The sequence below is a fragment of the Cupressus sempervirens genome, chromosome 3 (assembly GCF_028749045.1).
Source record: "Cupressus sempervirens isolate cs-2001-9-10 chromosome 3, ASM2874904v1, whole genome shotgun sequence".
NCBI lineage: Eukaryota > Viridiplantae > Streptophyta > Pinopsida > Cupressales > Cupressaceae > Cupressus > Cupressus sempervirens.
Window position 1 is genome coordinate 970539356 of NC_143120.1, and position 14107 is coordinate 970553462.

The 14107-nt window shown below is 35.9% G+C and overlaps 1 pseudogene; it reads left to right on the top strand.

Annotated features, from left to right (window-relative positions):
• Positions 1–506: 506 nt before the first annotated feature.
• Positions 507–14107, top strand: part of LOC149569978 (UDP-galactose/UDP-glucose transporter 4-like) — a 61188-nt pseudogene continuing 47587 nt past the window's right edge.

Sequence of the window (14107 nt, forward strand, 5' to 3'; positions counted from 1 at the left end):
ATCTGTTATGATCATGTTGCAAAGGAAACAAACATGTTAGTAATAAGGCATTTGTTATGATTACATTTCCTTCTCTGCTGATAGATATTCTCGTTTTGTGGAAAATGTGTAGCCTGACAGAGGTATGAAATTTGAGGTGAAGTGAGATACTAGCATTGCTTATATCCATTGGATCTAACATATCTTCTTTTTTGAATGTAGGGTTCGAAAGCTTGGAGAAGATGTGGTGTGAGGTAGTGGATGGGCAAAAACAAATGGATGCAATGTTACCAGTCATTACAGGCAATGATTGGTGCCTATTAGCCAAAAATGCCCCCCCCTGCGCCAAATATTTTTATTTAAATGTCTCAGCCCATCCAGCATTCACCTTCCACCCATAATATTAAATAATGCCAAAAAGAAATGTGAAATAAATGAAATAAAACCTTATCATATTTCCATATTTTCCTAAGTTTATTTCCCAGCCCCGCAACTTTTTAGACCGTCAGATCTTGCATAGAGCCACGATGGGCGCTTTTCAGCATTATGAAATTGCTCTATTTGTATACAATGTGGGCAAGCGCCTCGCTTCCATGTGGCGTGTGGGTCCTATTTCTTATGGGCCATAGACAAAGTAAAGTTGTTAGGCAGGATGTCAAGTGAATCAACATATGGCTGGATTTCTATTGGTAGTCGCTTTTCTGCATTCTCTGTTTTGTAAAAAAATTTGACAATGTTGGGAAATGACAGTATGACATGTGGACTGGTGGGTCCATCCTTCCATGTGGACCACTAGGGTTAAAAGTTAGTGCCAAAGGGGATATTAGGTCGTACTGAGGTGGATTTCATCCTAGTTGCTTCATGCAGATTTTCTAGAGGGGGTGACATGTTGTTGTGTTGGATGCTAAGTTGTTTATGGGCCCGAAAATATTAATAGGGAAGGTGCACTAATAACAAAGAATTTTTATGATTGTCAATCTTTCGTAGATTGATGATCAACACTTTTTCGCATTATGAAATTGCAAGGACTTTAAACATTGTGGGAAAGCGACAAATGGCCACATGTCTCAACGGGCCCAGTTAAGGAAACAAATAATAGCAATTTGCAACAGTGGTTAGGTTGGTAGTTTCATAAGCTGTTGCAGTCAAGTTTAGAGGATGGCACAGTTATGATGGACAAGATGGTCGAACCACGAGGACTTTGCAAGGTGTTGGAAAGATAAAAGACTATTAGCCCATGTAGCTCATCTTGGTTGCAGGACTCAGTCGACCTGTTGACCTCACTGATTTGTAAAGCTAGAAATGAGAAAGATAGGGTTTCTTGCACGATCTGATCTTCATGATTGATTCCAACCACTCTTGAATGAATACCATGTCTAGTAAACAAAGGAAACACTCTAGCACCTCTAATTTTATCCATCTACTTGGTCAGAACGATTAAATGACACTATTTTTGTCTTCTCAAGGCTCTGCTTTGGAAAAATATTAGATTTCATTACATCTAAATCCATGCCAAGATCAAATTTTCTCCAGATTTGTATGATTGTTCTCTACAAATGGTAGTGGTTGAGTTTTGTTTAGGATAAAAAATATCTCAATTATGCTTGAGTTATAAAGGCAATTTTTGTAAATTTTGTTAAAGTCAGACCCTCTCTATTTCTTTGGCATTGCTCTGCAAGTTCACTGTAAATCCCTTTTGCTTCTGAATTGTATGGCATTCTACCTTATCTCCTTCATCCATTGATGTATTGTGCAAGACCTATTTGCCTCTCATTAGTGTTTTGTGGATATTTGCAATCTTGCATGACTATATCTCCTCTTGGCCTGTGAATGATATATAAGTGAATTCTCTTCTTCCTTTTGTCATTTATTTGAGTTTTATGATCTGCATGTGATTGTTAGATTAAATTAACTCTGGATGTGTATATCTTTTAGTGTCATGATGGTTCAATTGTGCATATATGGGCAGAGATTGGTTTGAACACTCTATTTTGGTGCATCACCCTTAGGTTAGAATAGGTAGATTTTCTTTCTTGCATTCCTTCTCCTTTTTCCTCCCCAAGTGTAGTTAGGTGCATCTTGATAGTAAAGGAAGTTGACCTTCTCCAGAGACTCAACCTCACAATTCAAGTCCCACAACTTGGAGGTTGTTTCCATGTTTCACAAGGTTGTCCTTAGGTAAAAACTTTGGACAAGGGTGCAAACATTTGTGACAACAATGCTCATGACCTTTCCTCTACTCTATTCTCTTTTTTCGTGTTATGCATTTTTATAGAGTATGAATATATATCAATAGATTGGCACTACTCTTACGATCAAATGTGTGAGAGATATTTTTCTTTTAGCATTTCATTATCATTTAGTTTGTAAATATCGATTGTACGTTATGATGTATAATACAAAGGACAATCATATTATGCCTTTTCTTATTAAGAATGAAATATTGATCTATCACTTAGTCATGTGATGCAGGAGCATCTTGCATCCAAAATAAAGGGGAGACATGTTGAATGTAAAATTTAAAATTTAAAATTATAAAAAAAAAAAAAAATCTGGAGGAGAGAGAAAGTGATGAAAATTAGAGGAGAAATAATTTTAAAAAAATAAAAAGGGGAAAAAGGAGAAAAGAAAGGAAAAGGTGATTTCTATTTTCGAGGTGCATAGGTGGTATAATATAAAAAAATAAATGGTTGTCATTCCATTTATCGAGGTGTGTGGGTAGAATTCTAGAAAGTTATGAATATTGTAGAAAGTTGTGGATATTGTAGAAGGTTATGGAAGTTGTAGAAGGTTGTGGATATTGTGTAGGTGGATTCTAGAAGGTTGTGGATAAGTCATGCATTGGGTGGTAAGTGCCTATTTAAGCAAGGGATATGAGCATTTCTAATCAAGTTTGAGAAGTAGAAGCTAGAAGGCGTGAAGACTTCAAGGTGTGAAAGCTCTAAAGGTGTAACTCTTCAAGTAGAAATTCTTGGTGAAGCTTGGTGTGAAGACTCTTATTTGGGATTTCTCTTATGTTGAAGAATTTGTAAACTTCTTTTTGAAGAAGTCATATCTATGATATCATCTTGTGGGTGTTGTAAGGATTTTCAAGTATAATAAAATTGCTTGTGGAGCATTTTTTTTATTTCTCTTGGTCTCCATATTGTTGCTTTCTTGGTTATGAGTGGGTAAGGGTGGTGTGGCCCTTTATCATCATGTGTTGAATGAAATTAAATATTCAACTTATCTTCTCATGAACATTGTATAGAACTAAATTTTGACAAGTGTGAAAATTGAGTAACAATTACATTCATGCCCCAAACCTTCAATATTTATCCACCAAACATATATGCAAACTAAAAATCTTCATTATTTTGACTGATACATATGAAATATCAGTCCTCTTTCATCTCAAAAACCATTGCAAATAAACTCATCATGCCTTGCACTTGTGGGATAATTAAAAACATATAAAAATAGACTAATATACAAGATTTGATAATTTTTCCTTGAGACAAATGAAATTTTTACATTTTACAAGGTTACACATTACCCTAGACAAGGTTTTTAACCCTTCAACACCAAAATTATGATATTTTAGTCAAAACTAAATGAAATAAATTGAAACCAATGCCAAAATAAAGTAGATTTATGTAATGGGCACCCTTGGATGTCCCAAAAACTAAACCAAATTGCTGAAAGGAATTATGTCAAACAGTTTGCATTCAACTTCTTAAAACCCCTTATAACTCCGAAAATCAAACGTTTATTTGTTTGTTGTGTTTCGTGCATGGAATTGGTATCATACAACATAAACAAGAAAGAAACTACAATAATATGCAAAGTGGAAATGAACTACTGTTAATAAAATGTTATTTTCAAAATTCATAAAACCAAATACATGGCAGATTTATCAACTCACTAATTACTTCATAAATATTGTCATAATACTCCAGCCCATGCTTACGAACTTGCTGCTACAATACTTTGTCCTCCAATCAGTCCACTACCTTCATAATACCATTCCCTCCAAGCGGCATAAGCGTCAGACAAGTAGTGAAGAAGATATGAGCAAATTATCAAATCCGCCTGTAGCCGAAAATGCAACTAAACTGCCTAATAATGAAGCCAATAAGAAAGAATTCCAAAGGCCAAACCCCAAGGGAATGACGTCTAGAATGTTACAAGAGAGGATAGATGTCCTCAAATGCCAAGAACAAAGCTGCAACTCACACACCAATTTCTTCTCATATTCAACCTGTCTAATGAAGCCACAAATGCTTCCTTTTATTCTATTCCCATGGGTCCGCTCAACTCATATGGGCAATGTGGGATAAAAGATGTGTAATATAAAACATATATTAAAATACCCCTTATGTCTCCCTTGGGTACACATCACCATAAAATAAATATTAAAGTAACACTTTAATATTTTACAATTAAATTAGATGTTACTTTAATAAAACTTCAAGCATTAAAATGTATTAGCAATCAGACTCCAAATAATGCGAGTGATAGCTCATCGGAAAGCTCTCACCGCGGAGTATCGAATCCAATCACCAAAATTGACCTGCACTGTGCCCTGCCAACTTACTAAAGATAGTAAGTATGCCTGAAACTGAGTAAATCAACTTCGTTTTGGCCCAAACTAGAAATGACTAGGCCAAAACACTCCAAGATCCCATTAAACCCTTCGTTAGCCCTCGGGACCATGTAGAACAAGGCTAACACACACACACTTGGTCAACTGCTAAAATGGGGACATTACAATTTAGAGTACTATCAACCCTAATCACTTTGAAATTGTGGGGATGAAGAAAAATGAATAAAAAATAAAATAGAATTAGACTATCTACACTCAAAGACAATAGATTACTGGAGAAATTTCATTGCAAAACTCACTTAAAATATTCATTAGTCTCTATAAATGAAACTTAGAAGGTATGTTTAAGTCCATAATCATTTAATGTAACTGATACACATTCATGAGGTGAATTTTTCCTTCTTTTTCCATGTTTTTCTCCCTCTATTTACTTCAAATTTTGAAAGAATTGCACATGAAGTTCATTGTAATTAGAGGAGCAATTAAGAAAGAAGAAAAACTAGGAAGTGTACACTATAGAAACCATCAAAATATTGTATTATAGAAAACTTGTAATTATCACTTTACTGCTAAACCAAGTGCCTTTTGGAAACAATTTTTGTAATAGCTTGTGACATACGAATAAATTCTTACAATTGTATCTATATACATTAAATTTTGAAAGAATTACACATGAAGTTCATTGTAATTAGAGGATTATTTTAGAAGAAGAAAATCTAGGATAGTATACATTATAGATGTTTAGTGATGAAATGGAAATTCTTTAATATGATGTAGGCCTCTGCTTCATGTGCTAAAGTATTCAAAATGCATGTGTAGGGAGAGGGAGAATCTCCAAATATGATTCCTCTTTTGAATCCAAATTAGATTAGCATGGCCTAAAGGAAAGGATGCCAATACTGTGAGTTATGGAAAGGAATGAAATATAGGGAAACACTCTCTTTGGCCCAAGTGTGATAATGTGTAGGGGCATATGCACCAAGTTGTGGTGCCAAAAAGGTGACAAGTTTTTTTTTTTCCTATTTTCAATAGCGCGCATGTGCTATAGAAAAACCCAAAAAGTATATATGATGGGCTACACACCCGCAACCCATCATTTTCATCAGCATTTTTTGCTATTCCTACAGAGAGCAGCGTGTATGCGAGTTAAAAATCTAACATTTTCACCATTCTTTGCAAAAATGCCTCCTCGCCAACGAAACCCAAGACCACAAGCGCACCCACGACGACGCCTTAAGTGATATAAACTTAACTTTGCATTGTTTGATATGTTTTTCATATTATTTTGTAGATTTTTAATATTGTTTTGTAGGGTTTTTACAAATTTCATTTAGATTTGTTTATTTATTTGGATTTCAATTGATTTTTTATCAGGAAATGTCCATAATTAACCGGCAAATCCACAAGAACCTCAAAACCCTCAAGAACCTTAAAACCAAAACCCTCCTCAAGAAGAACAACAAATTTCACAACCCGAACCAATTGCAACACCTCCGCCAGGCACACAAGAAAATATAATAAATGAAATAGAGAGAGGCAAAATTGAATTAGGAAGACTCATTGCTCGGTTGAAAGAATTCGGACAAACCAATCTAATGAGGGCTCAATTGGCATCATCCCTTGAATCCATTAACACCTAGATAGCCTCAGTTAGTGGTCAGTTAGATATTTGGCCAGTTAAGAGGGATGAACAAAAAAGATTTTATGCAAATAAATTGTCATATGAAGATGTTAAAAAAAAAGAAATACCAAAAGGTAGTATATGTGTATTATTTATAAAACCCGGTGAGCAAAATGTTGTTAGAGAGGGTACTAAATGATTCCCCATCCATTGGTGCATACACAATGCTATTAGAAATAATTATTGGGAGAGATGGTGGATGGTTTTTGATGCTCCTCCTTGCAACAATCACAAGGTCCCCATGTATTTTTTGAAGAAATTATATTGTGAGTTTGTCCTTGGGTGGATCCCTAATTGTTTTGATATATTAGATTCCCAGGGTAGAGGTGGGGGGTCATCATTTGAGAGGTCGGGAGCACATCGTGACTCTAATGTAGTTAGGGCACATGTGGTCAAGCCTCAAAGTGAGCATGTGACTATTCCTTTAGTTGTGAAGGAACATGTAGAGGCCAGTGCTCTAGGGACCATTAATGCTTTGACGCAGACCCTCATCCATTCCACGAGCCCATTAGTTGAGGGGGAGCCTTCTGTGCGTCGTGGTCACATGTGCACTTCATGCGGATCCCTATGCACATTTGACATTGAAATATAGGTAAATTACAATTATAATTTACTAATTTGATCACATTTCATATGTATAGTGAATGATTAATTAATTAGCATCTATTGACATTGTTCAAAATTCAGGGTCAGAGTGTTGCTGGGCCTAGCAGCGATCCTCCAGGCCCATTTTTTGTCCCTTCCATGAGTCCAAAGGTATGTATCGATTTAATCATTTTAATTAATACATATATTTATTACGTAATCATATTAAGGATTGACAAAAAAAATTATGCATGTGCATCAGTTCTCCACAGGACCCTTAACCTTTACTATGGACTCGGAGCATAAACATCATACGAGTTTCACATAGGTACAGTTGTTTCATGTTAATTTAATTCATTTGATTATATTTATTTCATGTTTCATGTTAGATGTAATGTGTATTGTATGACATGCAGCTCATGATGTCAGACACACCTCCTCATCTGCGATAGTCTATTGATAGTGGAGTGGCTGCAGCTATGGCTAGCTCACAACCATTGACAAAGGTATGAAAGAATTTTTTTCATTTTAGTTGTTGTTTATAGTAGTTACTCTCAAAATTTCTAATTTTATTTATAAGTGATTATATTTATTGAATTGTTGTAGGGTCTCGTCACGTCTGGTCGTCCGCAAGCATTCGAGGTGGACTTACAAAGTGACTATTTGATGGCGGTAAGAAAATAATTGATTTTATGTGTACATATATTTGATTTCAATGTATAATAAATATTGATTCATATCTACTTTCTTTGTATCAGTTGGAGTTGGAGAAGAGCCTTAACAAGAGGTCAAGTGAGCATGTCAGGAGGACCCCGTCATCTCCATCGTCTCCCTCCACACTACGATAGAGGACGTCAAGAGACTTGTTTCCTTCCCCTCGTGGGAAGGAAAAGATATAGTTGATCTAGACACACACACACACACACACACACATATATTCGATACACATTTGATGTATATGACATTCTATATTTGATGTATGACATTATTCGACTTATGACATTATTGGTTATCATTTTATATTATATGTTTTTTCATGTATGACATTAAATTAGATATGGTAGTGTATGACATTAAATTAGATATGTGCATGTATGACATTAAATTAGATATGTTTATGTATGACATTAAATTCAATACCTAATCTATTCAAAACTTTGATAGAATATATTAATTAACAATAAACTTTATCACTGTTTAAGCATAAGTTAATCATTTGCAATATGTCATCGTCATATGATTTATAATCTTGTTCATGTTTAAAGTTTTCCTTCTCTATCATTTGTTTATCAAGTTTAATTCAATACCTAATTAGTTTGAATTTTTGATACAATATTGATTGGCAATAAACTTTATCAATCAAGATCGATTAGGACCTCCTGGCAATAAAATTTATTAGGCAATATTCGTGTACCTCCTGAAAATTGGTCACCTAAATGAGAACCTTGAGATTTATTAGGAACTCCATGAAAGAAATCGGTAGTTTGAAATTACTCTATCCAACAAAATTAGATCAAAAGTTCTCTAAACATTTATGTTAAAAATAAGATAAAAATTTCATCACAAGTGGTCACAAAGTTTGTGTAGAAGAAAAAATCATTGTTACAAAAAGAATATAGACAAGAAGAAAAAACACAAATAGCTTGTTGAGCTTCAATATATAACCACCATTCTTTATCATCACTTTAAAAATGTCAAAGATAGTAGAGAAAAGATGGATTATTTGCAAAAAAAAGTCATTTTAAAAATCATAAATGTAACATAATCACTGATAGTTTTATGTGTTTTCATACATTAATGATTGTAACATAATCACAAGTTGATTGGAATGTGTTGTTATTATTCCATAGTAACTAGATTAAGGTAAAAATAAAAGTTTAATAAATAGTTGTGATGTATAAGAAAGAGAGATATCTCACATGAGAGGGGGATGAATCTAAGATGACACATAAGATACTTGTAAGAGGGAGCTATACTTGTTAACGAATTTACAATGCATGTTATGGAAAATCATAGAGCATCTTTAAAAGGAAATAAAAGAGTATGACAAGTGGAAAGAACATGTTGTTTTGTAGACTCGTATTCAAATTTGGGTGTTGATTTTCTAATGAAGGATTCAAGCACTGCAATTTGGTAGTTTTGGCACATGTTATCCTTGTATCTCACTCTATCTTGTATCTCACTCTCTCTTATTCCCCCCCTCTTTATATTTCTATTTTTTCCATATCTATGTAGCCATCTATCCTCTTCATCTCCCCTTCACTAATGCATAGATATTGAGCAAGAAGTGAGATTTAAGCACTTTCTTCTTCCTAATCTACCAAACTAAACTTGTGGCCTTCCTAATATCTTACTCCTTTAGGATATCATTTTTGTGGCCTATCTAAAGTGATAGGGTCATTTGTGAACTCCTCCAAGGTGAGTACTTCTCCAATCAAGATCTTGCACCTTTTTGTTTTAGGGATACAAGCCCTATTCCAAGCCAATAATTGTAACTCTTCACCAATGGCTTCACCAACCCCAAGTTTCTATTGGGGCACCTTCCTTATGTTGAACTGATTGAGAATCAACTCTTGGTTTAACCCTCCAATTGTCATATAGTACAAAATGTTGACTATCATAGAATTCCTTGCAAGTCTCCTACTCTGATTTTCTGGACTTAAATTCCTCTTAGGTTGAAATCTAACTATTCTATGGGTAGATTCAGACACCCTTTTGAAATTTATTTAAGACTCCAAAGCCTAGATTCCCAATTCCATTCCTGTAGCACCTAACCCATGTAAAGTACATAGACCTAATAAGGTCACACTAGGTTTGGTTTTCAAAGTAATTACTAGATAATTGGTGCATGAATTGGTGCATGGCCTCAAACCTCCTCTACTCACCAATATTTATCATCTTCAAATTATGATGAAACACAATAATGTTTCCACTTTTTTCTATTATATATTCCCCCTTATGAAAATACTCATAGAACTAATAAACGCTTCATCTCCTTGCAACACTTCTCTACTTCATGTGTTTGCTTGACTCATATCTTAACTATAACACTTCTCTCCCTGAGTAGCATTCACCAATAGTTCATTTCTCCCCCTTTGACTCATATCTTCTATTTTTACATCACTACCTTTGATATAAGTCCATTCAATATTTTATCTTCGTTAACAATTTATCAATGTTTTTAATTAAATTTCCAATGTTTTAAACTAAATTTCCCCTTTTTCTTAACATCTTTAAAGTTAGTCAATATTGATTATCCATTGTCACATAGGAATATATTTATATTTTGTAGAAAACATTTTATATCTACTCATACTCTTATCATCCCTAGTCATGACAAACAACACAAAACAATGAGTTGCCTCTAGCAATTTGATGTTTTTAGTGGAGGATAAAGAATTACAGATTTGGTGACAATTTGGATGTGTAATGAATATTAAAAAAATGAGTAAACAAGAAGCCATTAGACACATGACCTAAAATGTGGTATTTTCATGCATTCATTGGGTTTCAATATTATGGCTTTTGTGAGAACAATGTTATCATTACAAAGAGATTCACACCTTGAAGGTGAGTGCAATGGACCCTTCTCAAACATAATCAATTTGAGAATGATTAGGCTTTTTTGAGTTTTTTTGTAGACTAATTTGGTAGACAAGGGAGAACTCCAAATTGTAGAGGAAAAGGTTGATTGAGCAATGATTTGTTCATGGACAATGTCAACCTTGAATTTGCATAAGGTTACTATTTAAATTAAGTTTACATTTCAACACAAATTATTCCTAAACCTTAGGGACATTCTGGTTCGGTGTGCCCGAGAATGTTTGAGCGCTGAAGGGGATAGGACGAGGTTGAGGATAGGGTTTACTTGGCCAACCAAAGCTAATGGAGTAGACAGTTCAATCCCACGATGAAAGGTGAGAGAGATTTGGCAGTTGGCAACTTTGTACTGGCCAATACTACAAGTTTCAGCACCACCTGAGATGGCATCTTAAAATGAAAATAGAGTGTGATCTCCAAAATGTGAGAGAGGTTATTGTAGGTCTCCACAACACGGTCCTGTAGAAAATAGAATCGCATCCATACCTCACACGAGCTTTGAGATATGCCCCGTCAAAGATCGCAACCCTATGGCATTTAATGACCCTTGGGGACATTCCAGTTCGGCATGCCTGAGAATGTTCGAGCACTGAAGGGATAAGACAAGGTTGGGGATAGGGTTTACCCAGCCACTCAAAACTAATGGAGTAGACAGTTTGATCCCATGACGAAAGGTGAGAGAGATTTGGCAATTGGTAACTTTGTATTGGCCAATATTGCAAGTTTCAGCATCACCCAAGATGGCGTTGTAAAATGAAAATAGAGTGTGATCTCCAAAAAGTGAGAGAGGTTATTGAAGGTCTCCACAGCACGGTCTTGTAGTAACTAGAATTGCATCCATACCTCACGCAAGCTCTGAGATATGCCCCGTCAAAGATCACAGCCCTATGGCATTTAGTGACCCTTAGGGACATTTTGGTTCAACATTCCCGAGAACGTTCAAGCGTTGAAGGGGATAGGACAAGGTTAGGGATAGGGTTTACCCAGGCACTTAGAACTAATGGAGTAGACCGTTTGATCCCATGACGAAAGGTGAGAGAGATTTGGCAGTTGGCAACTTTGTACTGGCCAATATTGCAAGTTTCAACATCACCCGAGATGGCGTCGTAAAATGAAAATAGAGTGTGATCTCCAAAAATTGAGAGAGTTTATTGTAGGTCTTTGCAAAATGGTCCTGTAGGAACTAGAATTGCATCCATACCTCACACGAGCTCTGAGATATGCCCCGTCAAAGATCGCAGCCCTATGGCATTTAGTGACCCTTAGAGACATTTTGGTTTGGCGTGCCTGAGAATTTTCGAGCATTGAAGGGGAATGATAGGGTTTACCTGGCCACTCGGAGCTAATGGAGTAGATAGTTTGATCCCACGATGAAAGGTGAGAGAGATTTGGCAGTTGGCAACTTTGTATTGGCCAATACTGCAAGTTTCAGCATCACCTGAGATGGTGTCATAAAATGAAAATAGAGTGTGATCTCCAAAAAGTGAGAGAGGTTATCATAGGTCTCCACAAAATCATCCTGTAGGAATTGGAATCACATCGATACCTCACACGAGCTATGAGATATGCCACGTCAAAGATCGCAACCCTATGGCATTTAGTCCTTAGGGACATTTCGGTTCGGCGTGCCCAAGAATGTTCAAGCACTGAAGGGGATAGGATGAGGTTAGGGATAGGGTTTACCCGGACACTCAAAGCTAACAAAGTAGACAGTTTGATCCCACGATGAAAGGTGAGAGAGATTTGGTAGTTGGCAACTTTGTATTGGCCAATACTACAAGTTTTAGCATCACCCGAGATAGCATCGTAAAATGAAAACAAAGTGTGATCTCCAAAAAGTGAGAGAGGTTATTGTAGGTCTCCGCAACATGATCCCATAGGAACTAGAATTGCATCCATACCTCATACGAGCTCTGAGATATGCCTCATCAAAGATCGCAACCCTATGGCATTTAGTGACCCTTAGGGACATTCCAGTTCGGCGTGCCTGAGAACGTTTGAGCACTGAAGGGGATAGGAAAAGGTTAGGGATAGGGTTTACCTAGCCACCTAGAGCTAACAGAGTAGAAAGTTCGATCCCACAACGAAAGGTGAGAGAGATTTGGTAGTTGGCAACTTTGTACTGGCCAATACTGCAAGTTTCAGCATCACCCGAGATGGCATCGTAAAATGAAAACAGAGTGTGATCTCCAAAAAGTGAGAGAGGTTATTATAGGCCTCTACAACACCATCTTGTAGGAACTAGAATTGCATCCATACCTCACACGAGCTCCGAGATATGCCCTATCAAAGATCACAACCCTATGGCATTTAGTGACCCTTAGGGACATTCTGGTTTGGCGTGCCCGAGAACATTCAAGTGCTGAAAGGGATAGGATGAGGTTGGGGATAGGGTTTACTCGGCCACTCAGAGCTAATAGAGCAACGCTTTTTCCACTAAGTTGCAAATTTGAGCAACTTTTACAACTTTCAACAATGCAACTTTGCACAAAAAGTGCAATTTTTACATTTTTCACTTGATTCCAATTCTATGACTTAGAAAAGTTTCAGCAATAGTAAAATCTCAAAGGAATATAGGAATATAGACAATTTTATGGTTATGTCCTAAAAGTTGCTAAATTGTTACAAAAGTTGCTAATGCAACTTTGCAAATTTTGCACTTTTTGGAATTTCAACTAACCACCAACCTAAATGAATCCTAATCATTCCAAATGATTATTATAGACTCAAAACCATAAACCAACCTACAAAAGTGCAAAAAATTGCAAAAAAGTGCAAAAAATTGCAAAATGCAAAAAGTTGTTAAGAGCAATTTTTGCAAATAATAGTTGTCAAATTGAACATGAGGTTGTATGGTGTTCCAACCATCCAAATGGAAGTTATAACTACTTGAATGCATGTTCTTAAGATCCCCATACATGGAAAAGGTCATTATATGAATGGTGGATAGCATTGGTCAATAAAAATATTAGATTTTATGTCTTTTTTACTATTTTTTCAATTATGCATGGCCTGTATAGATTGGTGGTGGTACAAGTATTATATCGTTGGATAGAGGGTTGAGTCAGTATTCCATTTCAATTAGTTTGAGGTCTTTATCTTGTATACAAAAAACATTATATCAGTTTTAGTGTAGGTAGGTTAGATTTACTCCAAATTTGAGTGTTTCAGCAAGATGGAATCCTAACTTGCAAACCCACCATGGGATTTCAATGTTGCTTTGTGGAATACAAGTTAGGAGAGGGTTCTTTGAGATGGAAGAGATTCATGGCTGTAGGAGCATGGAATCTATTTTTACCAGCAAGCCCTAGACTGAACATAATCTTATGTCTGGTCTAGATTTGAAGGAAAAAGAAGGATCAGGCTTCTAAACTGATTAATCTGACCCAAGTGAAGGGTGTAGAAGGACAAGTTTGATATATATCAGAGATCCAAGGGGTTGAAAAAAGTCTGTGAACCCATTTTTTAATGTTTTCCTTGTAACCCAACCTAAACTGGCCATTTAGGACTGTGACACAAATTGGGCATAACTTGATGTTGGAGCCGAGTTGTTGGTTAATCTTTTGGAATCTCTTAGGGGATGTTGAAGAGTGTTTAAAAATGAAAAATAGCAGGGGGTCCTTTTTATGGTTTGGGAGTTTGACCGTTAAAACTAGAAATTGTCCTAGTAGGAAGTG